General features: G+C 43.3%; 1 protein-coding gene across 1 annotated transcript in view; it reads left to right on the top strand.

The window, feature by feature from the left end:
* The first annotated feature begins 10,595 nt into the window (after positions 1–10,595).
* UNC93B1 (unc-93 homolog B1, TLR signaling regulator) overlaps positions 10,596–22,231 on the top strand; it is an 82,109-nt gene continuing 70,473 nt past the window's right edge. Inside the window, exon 1 of the mRNA XM_082266738.1 lies at positions 10,596–10,651. The gene's annotated coding sequence lies outside the window, so the exon portion shown is untranslated. The remainder of the gene's footprint in view (positions 10,652–22,231) is intronic.

Raw genomic sequence — 22,231 nt, 5'->3', positions numbered from 1 at the left:
CACTGCCCCCTGCTGGAAGTGGCACCGTCTCTAACCTGCTTGGTAAAAGTTCGATATTTGATACTCTCATACAAGGAAGATTTATCGACCTTGGCTGTCCTTTGATGTATTTATTGCTGTAAAAAAAGGTTTTATCTGGACATACACTTTAAAGTGACCCTGTCATTGGGATCACCATCTTCTTTTAAAGCCACTCTTTTCAAAGGCACATGTGTACTTACCTGTCTAGCACCCTGTTTCCTAAAACTCTGTGGTGTTGCAGATCTTCTGTCAATGCAGGCAGTGGCAGGATAAGGTATTCCATCTCCAGGGCAAAGATGCCAAACATGGGCTCCCCTATTCATGATGTGCAAGCTTAGGGGATCCCATGCCCAGGAGTCACTCGCTTGTCAAAATCACTGTACATCTCAGTTTTAACACCGGGCACATGCTTGTGTTGATGGGTCTCTCCTCCACTCGTGGCTCTCTCCTGGACTCTTCTGCGCTCGGTGTTGCAGGCTGTGCTCTCTCTCCCACTCATCCTTCCTGCTAATGCAGCTCCCGTGTGTCTGTACATACCAACACCCGATTGTTAATACAGGAGCACTGCACTGGCATGAAGGAGGAGGGGGAGCGAGAACACAGCCTGCACCGCCCCCCGGCTCTCTCCTCCTTTTCTTACCACTCCCAGCATAGGGCTGACAGAAATAGTTATGCCGCTGTTATCACTCCTGTCAGCTTTATAAGAGAAGGAAGGCTCCCCCATCCCTACAGTAAACCATTGCGCCCAGGGCAGCCTCACCTCCCGCCCACCCCTTCTCCCAGCCGTGACTGCAGGTATCTGACCATGTTGAATAATTCTCTCTAAATGCACTGTAACAGACCCTACAGGGACAGGGGCTATTGGAGGGGACTGCAGTCTTGCCTCTTGCCTACTGACTATGTGCCTTGGCGTTTGAGGGGGCTCTCTTCTTTGGGACGACTATGGGCCTTGGTGCTTGAGGGGGCTCTCTTCTTTGGGATGACTATGGGCCTTGGTGTATAAGGGGGCTCTATTCTTTGGGACGCCTATGGGCCTTGTTGTATGAGGGGGCTCTCTTCTTTGGTTCGACTATGGGCCTTGGTGTATAAGGGGGCTCTCTTCTTTGGTTCGACTATGGGCCTTGGTGTATGAGGGGGCTCTCTTCTTTGGTTCGACTATGGGCCTTGGTGTATGAGGGGGCTCTCTTCTTTGGGACGACTATGGGCCTTGGTGTATGAGGGGGCTCTCTTCTTTGGTACGACTACGGGCCTTGGTGTTTTTTTAGGGGGCTCTCTTCTTTGGGACGACTATGGGCCTTGGTGTACAAGGGGGCTCTCTTCTTTGGGATGACTATGGGCCTTGGTGCTTGAGGGGGCTCTCTTCTTTGGTACGACTATGGGCCTTGGTGTATGAGGGGGCTCTCTTCTTTGGGACGACTATGGGCCTTGGTGTTTGAGGGGGCTCTCTTCTTTGGGACGACTATGGTCCTTGGTGTTTGAGGGGGCTCTCTTTTTGGGACTGGGAGGTATGTGCCTGGGAGACCCTTGGAGTAGTTTCACTTCAGATTCAAGTCTATGTCTCCCCGAAGCTCACAGACTTTGAGAACTGGAGGACCCAGATGCAGATATGGGGCCTTTGTGTTTTGTTGGGGTATAGAATCCAAAGCCCAAATAAGCATTGACAGCTTCAACCCCCCTCCTAGACTCGGAGACTCAAAGCAGATGGTTATAATCCGCTCAAAACAACCTGATGCTGGGATCTCCTGCTGTAATCTGTTTATTAAGGGTATTCTTTGTTTACTGTGAACTGTGTTTCTCCCATTGTGTGCATCCTAGGTGTGAATTTCCATTGTTAGTTGAGTCGCCTATTGTTTCTGTCTGTTTGCTAATCATAGATTATGTGTAGTCTTGTGGCAAATTTACCTTGTTACCTAACCCCTGTGGGTCTTTTTTGTTTTTATTGTTCATATGGTGACTGCCCCAATTTTTGAAATCTGTATTTCTGTTTAATAAACAGTTATTCCTTTGGTTTTTACCTCAACAACTTGTCTGTGTACAATGCTTGGGTTAAAGGGCTGGTATTAGATATTGATCTGCTGGAAGGGTTTGGAGGGAAGGAGGCACTGTTTGGCAGAGGCACACAGGCAGGGTGCCAGGCGGTCCGTCCCATGCATTGTGGTTCCTTCTCTTGGCTCCTACTTCACAACAGGTCATAGGGTTTGGCAGGAGGAACCACAGCACAGGGTGGGGTATCAACATACCTGGAAGTGTCAGATACCTGTAGTGGTTTGGAGATCTACAAGACAGTTGAGTTTAAACACATGGGCTGTCATAAAGTGCCCACCTGCCTGTTTTACAGATTAGCTTTGGATAATGTTGGTAATCCTAATGACAGGGCCACTTTTAAGTGTATGTGCGGCCAAACCTTTTTTTTATCAGTCTTGGATTGATTGGAGATGGTTTAGAACCCCTGTCAGGTTTTACTGCTTTGAAGGTTTCCAGTCAGGGAGGCTTTCACACCACGTAGTTGTTGGTAGATCTAAAGGCAGTGGCGGCCCGTCCATTGGGGGCGCAGGGGCGCCACCCCCCCTATCTAATCTACATGCAGGGCGCTGGATGCATTCATTCCAATGAGAGCTTTTTTTTTTTTTTCTTGAAGCACGTGCTTAGAGCCAGAGCCTCTAATAGGCTTCAAAAAAAGGTGGGCTCTGGGCTCATAGCACTGCGCCCTGAGCCCACCCAATTGTGTGACAATATTGAATGAATATTTGATATTGCCACACTGATTTTCCTCCCAGCCAATCAGGAAGCGGGTCCTGAGACCTGTTTCCCAATTGGCCAAAGGAGAGGCATTCTATTGGCGGAGGAGGAGAGAGGAGACAGCCGCCGAGAGGGGACATGGAGGAGACTGAGGGGGAAGCCGTTGCCTACCGTCAGTCCGGAAGAACAGGGTAAGTGAACTGGCGCCCGGGAGGGGGGGGGGGGGGGATATGGTGTGGACTGGACTCTGGAGTGATGGGGAGGGGGGGGGGACTCCATGGCCAGGTCCGTCTGCCGCCCCCATGACCGATGGAGCACCAAACGCCACTGTCTAAAGGTGGTTGTACAATCAGAATGTAATATGTTTGTAAGCTTTAGAGAGATTTACCCTCACTTCCTGTCCAAACATTTCTGCCGCTGATGACGTTTCTTCAGACAGGAAGTGAGGGGAAATCTCCAACAGCAACACAGAAACCTCAAGCCCTGTTTAAGGTGCAGATTGATGAATCAGGGCTTTTGTTAGTCAGTCATATCATGTATGCACAGCCAACCATCTAGATCTTTGATTTTACTAATAGTTGGGTTTTAATTAGGTCCCCTTTGCTACTTTGCAAAAGTAGCTATTTGGCAGGAGAAAGTAATAGATCTGTTTGGGTGTCTCCTTTTATCTTCTTTGTATTATGAATGGTTTCTCTTTGTGCCGCATTGTAGTATCAGTGAAATAAAGTGTACAAATTCTAAGATTCTGATTGGATAAAATGAATGTCTTCACAGCGCACTATTGTTAGAGTTTGTGGAATTTAGGTCAATGTGTGCCCCTGGTGTACAAGCTAGTTGGATCAGTTAAATATATCCATTCTGCTGTAGAGTTTTCTTTTTAAAGAGTCAATCCATATTTCCATGAGGCTGACCACTGTAAGGGGCATTCTTTCAACTGTCCACCAATATATGAGGGGTAGTCTTTCTGCTGGCCACCACAGTAATGGGGGCATTCTTACAACTGGCCAACATGGTAATGGGGGCATATTTCTAACAGATCACCAATGTTAGGGGGGCATTCTTCAAACGGACCACCAATAGATGAGGGGTATTCTTCCAGCTGGCCACCACTGTAATGGGGGCATTCTTCCAACTGGCCATCATGGTAATGGGGACATATTTCTCACAAATCATCAATGTTAGGGGGGCATTCTTCCAACTGGCCATCATGGGAATGGGGGCATATTTCTAACAGATCACCAATGTTAGGGGGCATTCTTCAAACGACCACCAATCGATGAGGGGTATTCTTCCAGCTGGCCACTACTGTAATGGGGGCATTCTTCCAACTGGCCATCATGGTAATGGGGACATATTTCTCACAAATCATCAATGTTAGGGGGGCATTCTTCCAACTGGCCATCATGGGAATGGGGGCATATTTCTAACAGATCACCAATGTTAGGGGGCATTCTTCAAACGACCACCAATCGATGAGGGGTATTCTTCCAGGTGGCCACTACTGTAATGGGGGCATTCTTCCAACTGGCCATCATGGTAATGGGGGCATATTTCTAACAGATCACCAATGTTAGGGGGGCATTCTTCAAACGACCATCAATATATCAGGGTATTCTTCCAGCTGGCCACCACTGTAATGGGGGCATTCTTCCAACTGGCCATCATGGTAATGGGGGCATATTTCTAACAGATCACCAATGTTAGGGGGGCATTCTTCAAACGACCATCAATATATCAGGGTATTCTTCCAGCTGGCCACCACTGTAATGGGGGCATTCTTCCAACTGGCCATCATGGTAATGGGGGCATATTTCTAACAGATCACCAATGTTAGGGGGGCATTCTTCAAACCACCATCAATATATCAGGGTATTCTTCCAGCTGGCCACCACTGTAATGGGGGCATTCTTCCAACTGGCCATCATGGTAATGGGGACATATTTCTAACAGATCACCAATGTTAGGGGGGCATTCTTCAAACTGACCATCAATATATGAGGGGTATTCTTCCAGTTGGCCACCACTGTAATGGGTGCATTCTTCCAAATGAGCACCAATATAAGAGAAGGGGCATGCTTGCAACTGACCTCCACTGTAAGGGTGGCATGGTTCGATCTGACCACCATTGTAAGGGGGCATTCTTCAAATACCACAACTGTAAGGGGGGGGGCATAACTGACCTCCGCTGGGGGGGGGGGGCATTTTTCCAACTGACCTCCACTGTAAGGGGGTATTTTTCAACTGACCTCCACTGTAAGGGGGGCATTTTTCCAACTGACCACCACTATATAAGGGGTATTCTTCCAGCTGGTCACCACTGTAATGAGGGCATTCTTCCAACTGTTCATCATTGTAATGGGGGCATATTTTTAATGGACCACCAATGGGGGGTGCAGTCTTCCAGCTGACCACAATTGTAAGGGGTGCATTCTTCCTACTGAGCACCAATATAAAAGAGGGACATTCTTCCAACTGACCTCTACTGTAAGGGGGGCATTTTTTCCAACTGAATTCCACTGTGACATTTTCCAATTGACCACCACTGTAAGAAGGGCATTTTTTCTAACTGACCTCCACTGTAAAGGGGGAATTGTTCAGCTGACTACCAATGTATGAGGGGCATTTTTCCAAATGGCCACCACTGTAATGGGGGCATTCTTGCAACTGGCCAATACTGTAATGGGGGCATTCTTTCAATGGACCATCACCATAAGAGGGGCAGTCTTATAACAGACTACCACCGTAAGAGGTGCATTCTTCCAACTAAACACCAATATAAGAGGGGCATTCTTCCAACTGACCTCCACTGTAAGGGGGGCATTCTTCCAACTGGCTTTCACTGTAAGGGCAGGAGGGCATTTTCCCACCTGACCAGAGGGGCATTCTTTCTACTCGCCACTGCTGTGGGGGGGGGGGGGGTGGTATTTTTCCAAATAACCACCCCTGTAAGGGAGAATTCTTCTTACTGACCATCAATGTAAGAGGGGCATTATTCCAACTGGCCATGAACATAAGGGGCATTTTTCCCCACCAACCCCACCAACCCGCAGTTGATTTTAGAAAAGAATAGGCGAATGGGGATATACAGGGTTTTTAAGGTGTCACTAGACAAAAAGAAGATTTCAATATAACATTAAAAAAAATTATTTATACAAAATATAAAAACATGTTTAAAAAGAATTGATTTACATGTGCTATGCACTTATTCCATTTCACTTTACATGTTTCGCTATGATTTAGCTTCTTCAGGAGTTTTATTATGGTCTGCGCATGAGAACACTACAAGAATAAATATTTATCATTAATCACCAATAGATATGTCATCTACATAGAAAATTATCATTTTTGAATTTGAGTCTTGGTGTATTTGATTTACACGTGCTATGCGGTTGTTCCATTTCACTCTACATGTTTCGCTATGATTTAGCTTTTTTAGGAGTTTTATTATGGTCTGCATATGAGAACACTACAAGAATAAATATTTATCATTAATCACAAATAGATATGTCATCTACATAGAAAATTATCATTTTTGAATTTGAGTCTTGGTGTATTTGATTTACACGTGCTATGCAGTTATTCCATTTCACTCCACATGTTTCACTATGATTTAGCTTCTTTAGGAGTTTTATTATGGTCTGCACATGAGAACACTACAAGAATAAATATTTATCATTAATCACAAATAGATATGTCATCTACATAGAAAATTATCACATTTGAATTTGAGCCTCCTCCCAGGCGTTACCATTCTTGGCTTATCTCTCCCTATGATATGCTGATATCTTCCCCAATACACCTTGAGTCAATCTATCAGTGTCCCAAGTATTTCTGCTGGTTAACCCATTGCATACTGCATATACATTTGTAGGACCTATACTCCATCCCAGGGACCTATCAGTGTAAGCATTGTTTAGTGTGTGGTTTGAGAACTTAGATTCAAATGTGATAATTTTGTATGTAATTGACATATATTTCTGATTAATGATCAATGTTTTTTTCTTGTATGTTCTCATGTTCAGTCCATAATAAAACTCCTGAAGAAGCTAAATCCTAGTGAAACGTGGAGTGAAATAAATTAACTGCATAGCACATGTAAATCGACTTTTTTTATACATGTTTTTACATGTTTTGCTATGATTTAGCTTCTTCAGGAGTTTTATGATGGACTGCACATGAGAACACTACAAGAAAAAATATTTATCATTAATCACAAATAGATATGTCAATTGCATACCAAATGATCACATTTGAATCTAAGTTCTCAAACCACACATTAAAGCGGTTGTATCCCCTGTGTAAAAAAAAACAAAAAACCTGCAGGACAATGTCATAATGTGCTAGTATGCATCGCATACTAGCACAATATGAAATACTTACCTTAGAACGAAGCCCCCACACGGTCGCCCGGACACCCCTGAGGGAGCTGACATGTTCCCTCGGCGTCTCTGCCGCTGTGAGTGGCCGGAGCCGCGATTGCGTCAGCCGGGAGTTCACTTTCCAGCAAGGAGCTCTGCAGGTCCAGCAAGATACGCCGGACCTTCAGAGCGCATGCGCCGCTGGTGTCAGGGCAGGGGCTGCATGCAGGGTGAATATCTCCTAAACCATGCAGGTTTAGGATATATTAATTTTACCTACAGGTAAGCCTTATTATAGGCTTACCTGTAGGTAAAAGTTAAAAAGTGGAGTATACTACTGCTTTAAACGATGCTTACACTGATAGATTGACTCAAGGTGTAGTGGGGAAGATACCAACATACCAAGAAAGGTAACACCTGGGAGGAGACTCAAATTCAAATGTGATAATTTTCTATGTAATTGACTTCTATTTCTGATTAATGATGAATATTTATTCTTGTAGTGTTCTCATGTGCAGACCATAATAAAACTCCTGAAGAAGCTAAATCATAGTGAAACATGTAGAGTAAAATAGAATAACTCCATAGCACATGTAAATCAAATACACCAAGACTCAAATTCAAATGTGATCATTTTCTATACAATTGACATATCTATTTCTGATTAATGATCAATATTTTTTCTTGTAGTGTTCTCATTTGCAGACCATAATAAAACTCCTGAAGAAGCTAAATAATAGCGAAACATGTGGAGTGGAGTGAAATGGAATAACTACATAGCACATGTAAATCAAATACACCAAGACTCAAATTCAAAAATGTAGATGACATATCTATTGGTGATTAATGATAAATATTTATTCTTGTAGTGTTCTCATGTGCAGACCATAATAAAACTCCTGAAGAAGCTAAATCATAGCGAAACATGTAGAGTGAAATAGAATAACTTCTTAGCACATGTAAATCAAATACACCAAGACTCAAATTCAAATGTGATAATTTTTTATGTAATTGACATATCTATTTCTGATTAATGATCAATATTTTTTCCTTGTAGTGTTCTCATGTGCAGACCATAATAAAGCTCCTGAAGAAGCCTAATAATAGCGAAACATGTGGAGTGAAATAGAATAACTACATAGCACATGTAATTCAATTATTTTTCTACATGTTTTTATATTTTGTATAAAATTATTATTATTATTATTTTTTTTTTAATGTTATTTTGAATTCTCTTTCTGTGTACAGGTAGTGGCACCTTTAAAAACCCCATATATCCCCGTTTGCCTATAGTCTACATTTTCTAGGGGTGTGTAGGCTCAGCTATGTGTTCTGATATATGGGTTTAGCAGGGGTTCCCCGAGACTTGGAAATAACTGGCCTCTTGCACACTGCAGACTGGAAAGCTTTTTTTTTTTAACTAAGCTTAACTGGTTGCCGACCGCCACAAGTACATATACTGCAGCGGTCAGCCCTGTGCAGGCAAAGTGACGTCTGGGTACGTCACTCGCCTGCGAGCCCGCGCCGCCAGAGGCGCGCTCCCGCCCCTGCTCACTCACTCTGATCCCCGCGCGTGTGACCGGCGGACCCGTTGCCTGCCCGTCACTCACGATTGTCAGTTACAGAGGGAGAAAGGCAGGCGGCTAATGTAAACACAGCCGCCTATCATTCTCCCCTGTGTAACAGCAGAGATCATACGGTCCTGCTATGTAGGATCATAGATCTCTGCTGTTACATGAAAAGCCACATCCCTGCACAGTAAGAAGCACGCCCCTAGGGACACACTTAACCCCTCCCTCTCCAATAAAGTTAACCCCTTCCCTGCCAGTGTCATTTTTACAGTAACAGTGCATATGTATAGCACTGATTACTGTAGTAATGTCACTGGTAACCCCAAAAGTGTCAAAAATGTCAGTCAGGGGTCCGATCTGTCCACCGCAATGTCGCAGTCCCGCAAAAAAAAAAAAAATCGCAGATCGCCGCCATTACTCGTTAAAAAAAAAAAAAAACAACAAAAATGACAAAAATCTTTCCCTTAGTTAGTAAACGCGATAACTTTTGCGCAAACCAATCAAAATACGCTTATTGTGATTTTTTTTTTTACCAAACATAGGTAGCAGAAAACAAATTGGCCTAAAATGTTAAAAATGTTGATTTTTACATTTTTTTTTTGGGGAATTTCATATAAAAAAATGTGAAAAATATTGTAATTTTTGCAAAATTGTCGCTCTTTTTTTTGTTTATAGCGCATGATCAAAAAATCGCAGAGGTGATCAAATACCACCAAAAGAAAGCTCTGTTTGTGGGAAAAAAAGGACGTCAATTTTATTTGGGTACAGCGAAATTCTCCTATCTTTATTTATTAGAAATTCTCCAACTTTATATATACTTATTAGGCTCCGTTCACATCTAGGCGTTTTGGGGCGTTTTTGGGGCGTTTTTCTGCTCTAGGATCAGCTCTCAAAACGCCCAACAAGACAAATCCTATTCATTTCAATGGCCCCTGTTCACATCTGAGCGTTTTGACGCTGTATACAAAACGCCCAACGCTCAAAAAAGTACATGAGCTTCTTTTTGGGCAGATTACAGGCGTTTTCCATTGATCTCTATTCAATCTAAAAACGCCTGCACAAAAATCGCGGTAAAAATCGTGGTAAAATCGCGGTAAAAACCGCCGCAAAAATCGCGGTAAAAACCGCGCGAAAAACGCTACGCTCAGGTGTGAATGTAGCCTTAGACTTCTCTATTTATTTATTTATACATCCATCTGGTATTTTATCCTTGGCATGTGGTATATACACTGTATATTTTTCCACAAAAAAGACCATTCTTTTATACTACAGCGTCGCACGACCGCGCAATTGTCCGTTAAAGTCACGCAGTGCCGAATCGCAAACTAGGCCCTGGTCAGGAAGGGGGTAAAATCTTCCGGGGCTTAAGTGGTTAAATACAGCCCATTAACTGTTATGTGCCAAGCGCCGTGCATTCTTCAGTTTTTGGTCAGTATTTTACGCCTCCATGCGCGAGAATGCAAAAATGTGCGCAAATGGCTATTTACATAATGCACAATACAAGAACACGAGAATACGTAAAATGCACACATGCGAGCAAAATTGCGCGAACGCATATGTGCAAAAATATGCGCAAATGCATTAAAAAAAAAAAAAAGTAGATTCTCAAGCAGGAGTCGCGTGTGCAAGAGGCTTAATCGTAAGTCTGTGGTATGAAGGGTAATGGAGAAAGGCTGCTTTAATTTGAGATTATATATTTTATTGTGGCCAATCGTTAATAAAAAAATAACTTTTCTCCAACCACTCCTTACTTCAGCGGACAGAGAAAAGAGGAACTGCAGCAGGGAAGTGAAAGTAAATCAGCCCTGCAGTGTTGTAGTCATAGAAGTGTAGGGATTTCCCACTCCTCCTCCTCGCACCCTCCTCCTCCTATGCTCTGGTTTCCTCTTTCAGTACAAGGAAGCCGTAGTCGTATGAAGACCAACATTTCCACCAGCCCCGGAGACCTCTGATTGAATCCAGGTACCGTACCTATCTGATCAATGGCCGCTCTGGATTTTGGGGGGGAGCTGTGTGCAGTGTGATAATGGGGGGGGGGGAGCTGCGTGCAGTGTGATAATGGGGGGGGGGGGTGACAGACAACGTAAGCTGCTGGTAATTAAGGCTACATTTACGCTAGCCTCCTATATTCGCGCCGGTTCACACATATGCAATGTCAGACATCGCATGTGATTCGCAGCGCACTGCTGCGCAAATCACATGCAATGTCTGTGCAATGCGAATGGCTGAATTTGCATCGCATTCGGACCAAAGTCGCACAGGACCCTTTTTTTAGTCCGCACCAGAATCAAATCACAAGGGTGTTCACATCTATGCGATCCGATTCCTGTCCAAACTGAATAAATAAACCCCAAGGTAATTTGGGATTGAATAGCGCTTGCTAGTAGGAATTAAACAAGGAATGTTCTATAAGCCAGAATGTCACAAAAAAATCACTAAAAATACATTATTAAAAAATAATAAAATACATAAATAGTATACCCAATAAATATGCAGTACTAAATCAATAAAGTATCATAAAGGTGCATAGTAGTGCCAAATATAGTCCAATAAAAGTTCATATGTGACTTGGTGAAGATCGATTGTACTTCAGTGCAAAACAAAGTGCAAGTGCTCAGTGCTGGATCCTCCAATGGTCCGATGACCAATCGAGTGAGGTGACTTTAAAGCAGAGTTCCGGGCACAAAATCGATATTTTTTTTTTTGTGCCCGTCCCCTTGTTCCCCTTCACCTGAAAAGGAATTGGATAGTTAGGTTTTTTTTTTTTATTTACTTACTAACCTTGTAATTGAAGATCGAATATACTCACCTAGTCTTCACTTCCTCCCTCTGTGCCGCAGCTCCGCCGTCACTTCCGGGCTTGCACTGGTTCCTGGGAGCTGAACGTCATCGCTCCCAGGAATCAATGCGACGGCACCGGCCCCGCTCGTCACTTCCGGGCGACGCCGCATTCCCCTGCTAAACAGCTTCTGGGCATGCCCAGAAGCTGTGGAGGAATGCGGCGCCGCACCGGAAGTGACGAGAGGGGCCGGTGCAGGCGCATTCTGGGACAAGAAGACGCGGAAGAAGACACAGAAGAGGACCGCGCCGGCTTCAGCTGCCCACAAGAGAGATGGAAACGCTGTGGAAGAAATTTTATAAGTAAGTATTTCTTCTAAAAGGTAAGTGCGAACCGGGACAGATCAGAGGCTAGCCATTGTGGAATGTGCTAGCCCTGACTGTCCCGGGGGTATGTTTGTTGAAAAATGATTTCTGTGCCCGGAACTCCGCTTTAAGACAAGTAAGATGTGAGCTTACCAGAAATAGTGGGTCTAAGTTACCTTACGGCAAAAAGACCAATAAAGCTTGATGGCCCTCCTGGCCTCAGATGCGGTACCTGCTGGGCTTATCCCCCACCGACCGAGGGGTTTTAATGGAGTAAAGAGTCAAATATACACGCAGAGTATAATAAAATCATAAACCGCACCCGCTAGTATGAAGTCTGTAGCGTGGAGAGCGGTAGCTACCGGACTGCGTTCCAGCTAGGTGGAACGCACGCCGCCTACCCGGAAGTTAGCTGGAACGCAGTCCAGTAGCTACCGCTCTCCACGCTACAGACTTCATACTAGCGGGTGCGGTTTATGATTTTATTATACTCTGCGTGTATATTTTACTCTTTTTTTTTATATAATAATATTTTACTCTTTACTCCATTAAAACCTTTTTAAAACGGTACTACACCATCTGGAGCATCTTTATTTTTTTCCCTAAACGGACCTGGAGGATATCGTTTGCCCAGGAGGGGACCTCGGTCGGTGGAGGATAAGCCCAGCAGGTACCGCATCTGAGGCCAGGAGGGCCATCAAGCTTTATTCGTCTTTTTGCCGTAAGTTAACTTAGACCCACTATTTCTGGTAAGCTCACATCTTACTTGTCTTAACCACTTTACCACTAGAGCATTTTGCTGTCTTACGTCTGGGCCACTTTTTGCGATTCGGCGCTGTGCGACTTTAACTGACAATTGCGCGGTCGTGCGACGCCGTACCCAAACTAAATTTACGTCCTTTTTTTTCCCACAAACAGAGCTTTTTTTTGGTGGTATTTGATCACCTGTGCGATTTTTACTTTTTGCGCTATAAACAAAAAAAGAGCGTAAATTTTGAAAAAACAACAATATTTTTCACATTTTTTTTTATATGAAATTCCCCCCAAAAAAATGTAAAAATCTAAATTTTTTTACATTTTTGGCCAATTTGTTTTCTGCTACCTATGTTTGGTAAAAAAATTCACAATAAGCGTATTTTGATTGGTTTGCGCAAAAGTTTTTGCGTTTACTAACTAAGGGAAAGATTTCTGTCATTTTTGGTGTTTTTTTTTTTAACGCGTAATGGCGGCGATCTGCGATTTTTTTTTTTTTTTTTTTTTTGCGGGACTGTGACATTGCGGCGGACAGATCGGACCCTTGACTGACATTTTTGACACTTTTGGGGTTACCAGTGACATTACTGCAGTAATCAGTGCTATATATATGCACTGTTACTGTAAAAATGACACTGGCAGGGAAGGGGTTAATTTTATTGGAGAGGGATGGGTTAATGTATGCCTGGTGCTTACTGACGTGTGTGGGGGGAGGTGACTGAGTGACACAGGGACAGATCGCATGTTCAGCTATGCTGAACCCTGCAATCTGACCCTGCCTGTCACTTGGGAGATCCGCCCGCTTGTGTTTACACAAGCGGGCGGATCTCCAGACTCGATTCCCCGACGATCGGGGAAGAGCAGAGGCGATCGCCGCTGCTCCTCCCCTGACCCGACTCCCGCTGTGACTGAAAACAGCGGGAGCGAGCCTCCGGCGGCGCGCGCGCGCCGCCCACAAGGGGAGTGTCTGCCGACGTAGGTCTACGTCATCAGACGATAACGAACCACTTTGCCGCAGTAGTACTACGGTACTCAGCGGTAAAGTGGTTAAAGTCACCTCACTCGATTGGTCATCGGACCATTGGAGGATCCAGCACTGAGCACTTGCACTTTGTTTTGCACTGAAGTACAATCGATCTTCACCAAGTCACATATGAACTTTTATTGGACTATATTTGGCACTACTATGCACCTTTATGATACTTTATTGATTTAGTACTGCATATTTATTGGGTATACTATTTATGTATTTTATTAATTTTTAATAATGTATTTTTAGTGATTTTTTAGTGACATTCTGGCTTATAGAACATTCATTGTTTAATTCCTACTAGCAAGCGCTATTGAATCCCAAATTACCTTGGGGTTTATTTATTCATTCATACTCACACATATTATAGCTGCTGCTCCCCCTTAGAATTAACCCCATCCCACCCCTTAGTCGATCCTAGGCGCGAAGAATACATTCTATCGAGTGTATATAATTATCCTGTCCAAACTGACAGTTCGCACTGCGATATGAGAACTGATCTGGGGGTGGGGGGGGGGGGGGGTGTCGTTAACTTTGTATTGACACTCCCAGCAGTTCACATATGGCTGCGAGTTGGGTGCGATGCGGGTACCCACAGTGGATACGCAGGATTCCCGTATCGTACCAGTGTAAACCGGTACTTCAATTATTTTAAATGTAGAAGTGCGATGACAGACATCACATGTGATTCGGAGCGCACTGCTCTGCAAATCACATGCGATGTCTGTGCAATGCGAAATTCAGCCATACAGATTGTACAGCTGAATTCGCATTGCATTCGGACAAAACACGCACAGGACCCTTTTTTGGGATCCGATTCATGTCTGAACTGACAGGTCGCACTGCGGTATGCAAACTGATTTGGGGGTGTTGTTAACTTTGTATTGACACCCCCAGCAATTCGCATATGGCTGTGTGAACTGCCTGCGATTTGAAAGCGATGCGGGAACCCGCAGTGAATTCGCAGGGTTGCCGCTTCGCATATGCGTGAACCGGGACTCACCCCGATCAATTTTTCCTGCATTTCAGCGTGCCTGTCTTTACATGCGTTTAGACTGTTCAGAGAATCTCATCTGCCCCTTACCTAAAAATAGCTCAACCAAACGCGTCTGAATTACACCATTAAAGCCCCTTTCACACTTGTGCGACTTCAAAGTCGCACGATTTTACCGAGTTTGACTGGGCTTATAATGTCTTTTCCTCAAAACGCATCAAAATCATGCCAAAAGTAGTGCAGGGACTACTTTGAAGTCGGTGCGACTTCAAGTCGCACAGATATGAATGGGGCTCATTGGAAATAATGGAGAACGACTTGTCGTGCGATTTTTGCAGTCCCAAATCGCATGACCAGTCACACAAGTGTGAAAGGGGCCTAAAAATCATCATATGGTCCTCGCTTCAGGAGGACATATACTAGAGTTGGAACGATACGGAGAAGATTAGCATGGCCCCTGCGCAAGGATGACACGCAAGTCCGTGAAGCCTTCCATGTTAAGAAAAAATAAATAAAAAATCCTCATATGCATTTACATGCCTTTTAGAAGCGTCCTATAATCGCAGCTTTGTGAATGCCTGTGTGAATGGAATGGCACCTATGGGGTTACAGAGCCCTGGAACAGCCAGATGGCCGAACAGTTTGTTGTCTAATATTTATTCATTTTATTATTATCATTATTATTATTATCATTATTATTATCATTATTATTATTATCATTATTGTTATCATTATCATTATTATCATTATTATTATCATTATTATTATTATCATTATTATCATTATTATTATTATCATTATTATTATTATCATTATTATCATTATCATTATTATTATTATTATTATTATTATTATCATTATCATTATTATTATCATTATTATTATTATCATTATTATCATTATCATTATTATTATCATTATTTTTATTATTATTATTATTATTATTATTATTATTATTATTATCATTATTATCATTATTATTATTATCATTATTATCATTATCATTATTATTATCATTATTATCATTATTATTATCATTATCATTATCATTATTATTGTTATCATTATTATCATTATTATTGTTATTATTATTATCATTATTATTATTATCATTATTATTGTTATCATTATTATTATTATCATTATTATTATTATCATTATTATTATTATTATTATTATTAAGGATTTCTATAGCGCCAGCAGTTTACACAGCGCTTTACAATATTAGAGGGAGACAGTACATATACAATACAATAAAATACAAGAGGATTAGGGCCCTGCTCAGAAGAGCTTACAATCTAAACCCTTTCATATTGAAAGTAAAACCATACTTAACCACTTAAGCCCCGGAGGATTTGGCTGCTAAACGACCAGAGGGTATTTTGCGATTCGGCACTGCGTGACTTTAACGGACAATTGCGCGGTCGTGCGACACTGTACCTAAACGAATTTGGCGTCCTTTTTTTCCCACAAACAGAGCTTTCTTTTGGCGGTATTTGATCACCTGTGCGATTTTTTGATCACGCGCTATAAACAAAAAAAGAGCGTAAATTTTGCAAAAATAGCAATATTTTTCCCTTTTTTTTATATGAAATTCCCCCCAAAAAAAATGTAAAAATCAAAATTTTTTTATATTTTCGGCCAATTTGTTTTATGCTACCTATGTTTGGTAAAAAAAATCGCAAAAAGCGTATTTTGATTGGTTTGCGCAAAAGGTATTGCGTTTACTAACAAAGGGAAAGATTTCTGTCATTTTTGTTGTTTTTTTTTTTAACGCGTAATGGCGGCGATCTGCGATTTTTTTTGCGGTACTGCGACATTGCGGCGGACAGATCGGACCCTTGACTGACATTTTTGACACTTTTGGGGTTACCAGTGACATTTCTACAGTAATCAGTGCTATATATATGCACTGTTACTGTAAAAATACACTGGTAGTGAAGGGGTTAACTTTATTTGAGAGGGAGGGGCTGTGTGTGTCCCTAGGGGCGTGATTCTAACTGTGATTGGCTGTGGCTTCAACTGTATGCAGAGTGATCAATGGATCTACATAGTAGATCCATGTGATCATCTCTCATACAGAGAGGAGAATGACAGGCAGCTTGTTTACACAAGCTGCCTGACATTCTCCCTCTCCCCCGCCGATCGCAGAGTGGCCGGCGGCGATCGGGTCCGCCGGTCACACGCGCGGGGGGGTCCGTGACCACGCGGGAGCGGGAGCGCGCCTCCGGCGGCGCGCGCTCGCTCCCTAAACCCTCACAGGCGAGCGACGTAGACCTACGTCACTTTGCCTGTGAGGGGCTGACCGCCGCCGTAGATAGTCGTGCGGCGGTCGGCAAGTGGTTAATGCTTTAACCACTTCCGGACCGGAAGGATTTACCCCCCTTAATGACCAGGCCATTTTTTGCGATTCGGCACTGCGTTACTTTAACTGACCATTGCGCGGTCGTGTGACGCTGTACCCAAATACAATTGACATCCTTTTTTTTTTTTTTTTTCCCCCACAAATAGAGCTTTCTTGTGCTGGTATTTGTGCTCCTCCTGCGATTTTTAATTTTTTCTCTATAAACAAAAAAAGAGCGACAATTCTGAAAAAAAAAAAAACAATATTTTTTAATTCTATATAACATTACCAATTCAAAAAATTAATAAATCACATTTTTTTTTTTTTTTTTTTTATCATTTTAGGCCAATTTGTTTTCTGCTACATATTTTTGGTAAAAAAAAATCTGAATAAGTTGGTTAAAAAAAAATCCCAATAAGTGTATACAGGCATACCCCGTTTTAAGTACACTCTTTTTACGAACACTCGCGAGTACGGACACAGCCTGGTCAGCTTGGCATGGCATTACTCCTAGTTTTTAACATTGGCGTCTATGGGAAATCTTGGTCAGCTTGACATGGCACTACTCCCAAACCATAAGTGACAGGGATACCAAACTTAGGGAGCACCGAGAGGGGACCCAGGACTACAACATATCATATTTGTGGCCAGCCAGCTTGCCTAGGAAATGACAAAAGGTATTGCTTTACTTTAATTACATTTTCATTTTACATACATGCTCTGGTCCCATTGTGTACTTAAAAGCGGGGTATGCCTGTATTGCTTGGTTTGCACAAAAGTTATCGCATCTACAAACAGGGGAAAGATATTTATGTCATTTTTATTTATTTATTTATTTTTTTATTTCAGGTACTTGTATAGCGCTGTCAATTTTCGCAGCGCTTTACATATACATTACACATTCACATCAGTCCCTGCCCTCAAGGAGCGTACAATCTAATCTTATTTTTTTTTTTTTTACTAGTAATGGCGGCGATCTGCAATATTTTGCCGGACTGCGACGTTGCGGCGGACAGATCGGACCCCTAACTGACATTTTTGACACTTTTGGGGGGACCAGTGACATTACTACAGAATATAATATATAAAATACATAAATAAAAATAATATAAAAATATACAGAATATAAATATGCACTGTTGCTGGCAGGGAAGGGGTTAACACCAGGGGGCGATCGAAGGGTTAAATGTGTCCCTAGGAGGTGCTTTCTAACTGTATGGGGGATGGGCTTGCTGCATGAACACAGAGACCCATGTTTCTAAATAAGAGGAACACAGGATCTCTGTGTTCATTACATCTGTGTTTACAACGACAGACCGCTGTTCTGTCTCAACGGGGAGGGATCACGGGTGACCAGCGGCAATCGCGGCCGCTGGACCTGCTGATTAGCTTCCCCTGCGGCGAATGGGCGCGCGCCCCAGCTAGCGGTCCCGTGAAGCGACGTACAGGTACGTCCTTTTACGGGACAGAGCCGACCTGGTCAGCAAGTGGTTATTACAGTTTTGCAACTTTAGTATGCGTTAGTAAAACTGTACATATCATCGCAACTACTAAGCGTATCTAGGTGGATTATACCACTTTTTTTTGGGGGGGGGAGAAATTGGGTTTCAATTTGGTGGTAAATATTAATGGATAGATTCCATTTTTTTATTATCAAAGGAAAACTGACACAAAACAATAAAAAAAAATATACGTTTAACCGGTTGCCGACCGCCGCACGACTATATACTGTGGCGGTCAGCCCCGTATCGGTACGTCACTTGCCTGTCACTTCCTTGTGAGCCAATAGCGGGCGAGCGCGCGCCCGCTGAGGCGCGCTCCCACCGCGGCTCGTTCACAGGGAAGTTAGTTCGTGTGACCGGCGGACCCGATGTCCGCCGGTCACTCGGCGATCGTCGGTGCAGAGGGAGAAAGGCAGGCGGCTGATGTAAACAAGCCGCCTGTCATTCTCCCCTGTGTAGAAACAGTGATCAGACGGTTCTACTATGTAGGACCGTTGATCACTGTTCCTACACTAGTAGCCACAGCCAATCACAGTAGAAAGCACGCCCCTAGGGACACACTTAACCCCTCCCTCCCCAATAAAGTTAACCCCTTCCCTGCCAGTGTCATTTTTACAGTAACAGTGCATATGTATAGCACTGATTACTGCAGTAATGTCACTGGTAACCCCAAAAGTGTCAAAAATGTCAGTCAAGGGTCCGATCTGTCCGCCGCAATGTCACAGTACCGCAAAAAAAATCGCAGATCGCCGCCATTACGCGTTAAAAAAAAACACCAAAAAACAAAAATTCCTTAGTTAGTAAACGCGATAACTTTTGCGCAAACCAATCAAAATACGCTTTTTGCGATTTTTTTTTTTTTTTTTTTTTTTTTTTTTACCAAACATATGTAGCAGAAAACAAATTGGCCAAAAATGTTAAAAAATTTTGATTTTTACATTTTTTGGGGGGAATTTTATATAAAAAAAATGTGAAAAATATTGTTATTTTTGCAAAATTTATGCTCTTTTTTTGTTTATAGCGCAAAAAGTAAAAATCGCACAGGTGATCAAATACCACCAAAAGAAAGCTCTGTTTGTGGGAAAAAAAGGACGTCAAATTTGTTTAGGTACAGTGTCGCACGACCGCGCAATTGTCCGTTAAAGTCACGCAGTAAAAAATCGCAAAAAACCCCCTGGTCGGAATGGGGGTAAAATCTTCCGGGGCTTAAGTGGTTAAAAATGTAGCTGTATATTTCTTGCTGTTACCAAAGGACAACCCAAAATACCTTCTCCTGCCCCTGAAGAAGACAGCGATACCACATACAGTGCATCCGGAAAGTATTCACAGCGCTTCACTTTTTCCATATTTTGTTCTGTTACAGCCTTATTCCAAAATGGAATAAATTCATTATTTTCCTCAAAATTCTGCAAAAAATACCCCATAATGACGACGTGAAAGAATTTTGTTTGAAATCTTTGCAAATTTATTAAAAATAAAAAAACAAAAAAATCCCATGTACATAACTATTGACAGCCTTTGCCATTACACTCAAAAATTAGGCACTGGTGCATCCTTTTTCCACTGATCATACTTGAGATGTTTCTACAACTTGTTTGGAGTCCACCTGTGGTAAATTCAGTTGATTGGACATGATTTGGAAAGGCACGCACCTCTCTATATAAGGTCCCACGGTTACCAGTGCATGTCAGAGCACAAACCAAGCAATGAAGTCCAAGGAGTTGGCTGTTGACCTCCGAGACAGGATTGTATTGAGGCAGAGATCTGGGGAAGCTTACAGAAAAATTTCTGCAGTAATGAGCACAGTTGCCTCCATCATCCATAAATGGAAGAAGTTTGGAACCACCAGGACTCTTCCTAGAGCGGGCCGCCCAGCCAAACTGATTGATTGGGGGGAGAAGGTCCTTAGTCAGGGAGGTGACCAAGAACCCGATGGTCACTCTGACAGAGCTCCAGCATTTCTCTGTGGAAAGAGGAGAACCTTCCAGAAGAACAACCATCTCTGCAGCACTCCACCAATCAGGCCTGTATGGTAGAGTGGCCAGGTGGAAGCCACTCCTCAGTAAAAGGCGCATGACAGCCCACCTGGAGTTTGCCAAAAGTCACCCGGAGGACTCTCAGACCATGAGAAACAAAATTCTCTGGTCTGAAGAAACAAAGATTGAACTCTTTGGCCTGAATAGCAAGCGTCATGTCTGCAGGAAACCAGGCACCGCTCATCACCTGGCCAATACCATCTCTACTGTAAAGCATGGTGGTGGCAGCACCATGCTGTAGGGATGTTTTTCAGCAGTAGGAACTGGGAGACTAGTCAGGATCGAGGGAAAGATGAATGGAACAATGTACAGAGACATACTTGATGAAAACCTGCTCCAGAGCACTCTGGACTCCAGACTCGGGCGAAGGTTCATCTTCTAACAGGACAACAACCCCAAGCACACAGCAAAGATAACAAAGGAGTGGCTAAGGGACAACTCTGTGAATGTCCTTGACTGGCCCAGCCAGAGCCCAGACTTGAACCTGATTGAACATCTCTGGAGAGATCTGAAAATGGCTGTGCACCAATGCTCCTCATCCAACCTGATGGAGCTTGAGAGGTCCTGCAAAGAAGAATGGGAAAAACTTCCCAAAAATAGGTGTGCCAAGCTTGTAGCATCATACTCCGAAAGACCTGGGGCTGTATTTGGTGCCAAAGGTGCTTCAACAAAGTATTGAGCGAAGGCTGTGATTACTTATGTACATGGGGCTTATTTCATTTTTTTTTTTTTTTAATACATTTTCAAAAAATTCAAATAAACTTCTTTCACGTTGTCATTATGGGAAATTGTTTGTAGAATTTTGAGTTAACCACTTCGATACCGGGCACTTTTCCCCCTTCCTGCCCAGGCCAATTTTCACCTTTTAGCGCTGTTGCATTTTGAATGACAATTGCGCGGTCATGCAACACTGCACCTAAACCAAATTTATGTCATATTTTTTTCCCACAAATAGAGCTTTCTTTTGAAAGCTACACAAATAAAAAAAGACCAAAAAGTTTAAAAAAAAAAAAAAAAAAGTTCTTTTTGTTTGTTATAAAATTTTGCAAATAGATAATTTTTTTCCTGCACTGATGAGACCGCACTGACAGGCATTGATGAGGAGGCTCTGATGGGGTGGCACTAATATGCAGCACTGATGGGCACTGATAGGCGGCACTGATATGCAGCATTGATGGGCACTGATAGGCGGCACTGATTGGCACTGATATGTGGCACTGATAGGTAGCACTGATATGCAGCATTGGTGGGCACTGATACGCGGCACTGGTGGGCGGCACTGATGGCAATGATGGGCACTGATGGGCATCACTGATAGATGGCATGGGGTGCAGCACTGATGGGTAGGGCACCACTGGCAGGCTCCCTGAGCCCTGACTGCCATTCTGGTGGCCATGGTGGGCATCCCTGGGGTCATGGGTGGGCATCCCTGGGGTCATGGGTGGGCATCCCTGGGGTCATGGGTGGGCATCCCTGGTGGTCATGGGTGGGCATCCCTGGTGGTTCTAGTGGCACCCCCCCCCCCAAGGGTCTGCACTGGTAATCAATGCTCTGATTACCAGCAAAGACCCCCCCTGTCAGGATCGGCTCTCCTCTACTCGTGCCTGTCAGGCACGAACTGAGGAAAGTCTGATCAACGGCTCTTCCTGTTTACTATGTGGCCAGCTGTGATTGGACACAGCTGGTCACATGGTAAAGAGCCTACGTCAGTAGGCTCTTTACCGAAATCGGAGATGCAG

The sequence above is a fragment of the Pelophylax lessonae genome, assembly GCF_965119305.1.
Source record: "Pelophylax lessonae genome assembly, chromosome: 9".
In the NCBI taxonomy this organism is placed as follows: Eukaryota; Metazoa; Chordata; class Amphibia; order Anura; family Ranidae; genus Pelophylax; species Pelophylax lessonae.
Note: the sequence above shows the minus strand (reverse complement) of the source record. Positions and strands in the feature narration are given on the sequence as shown.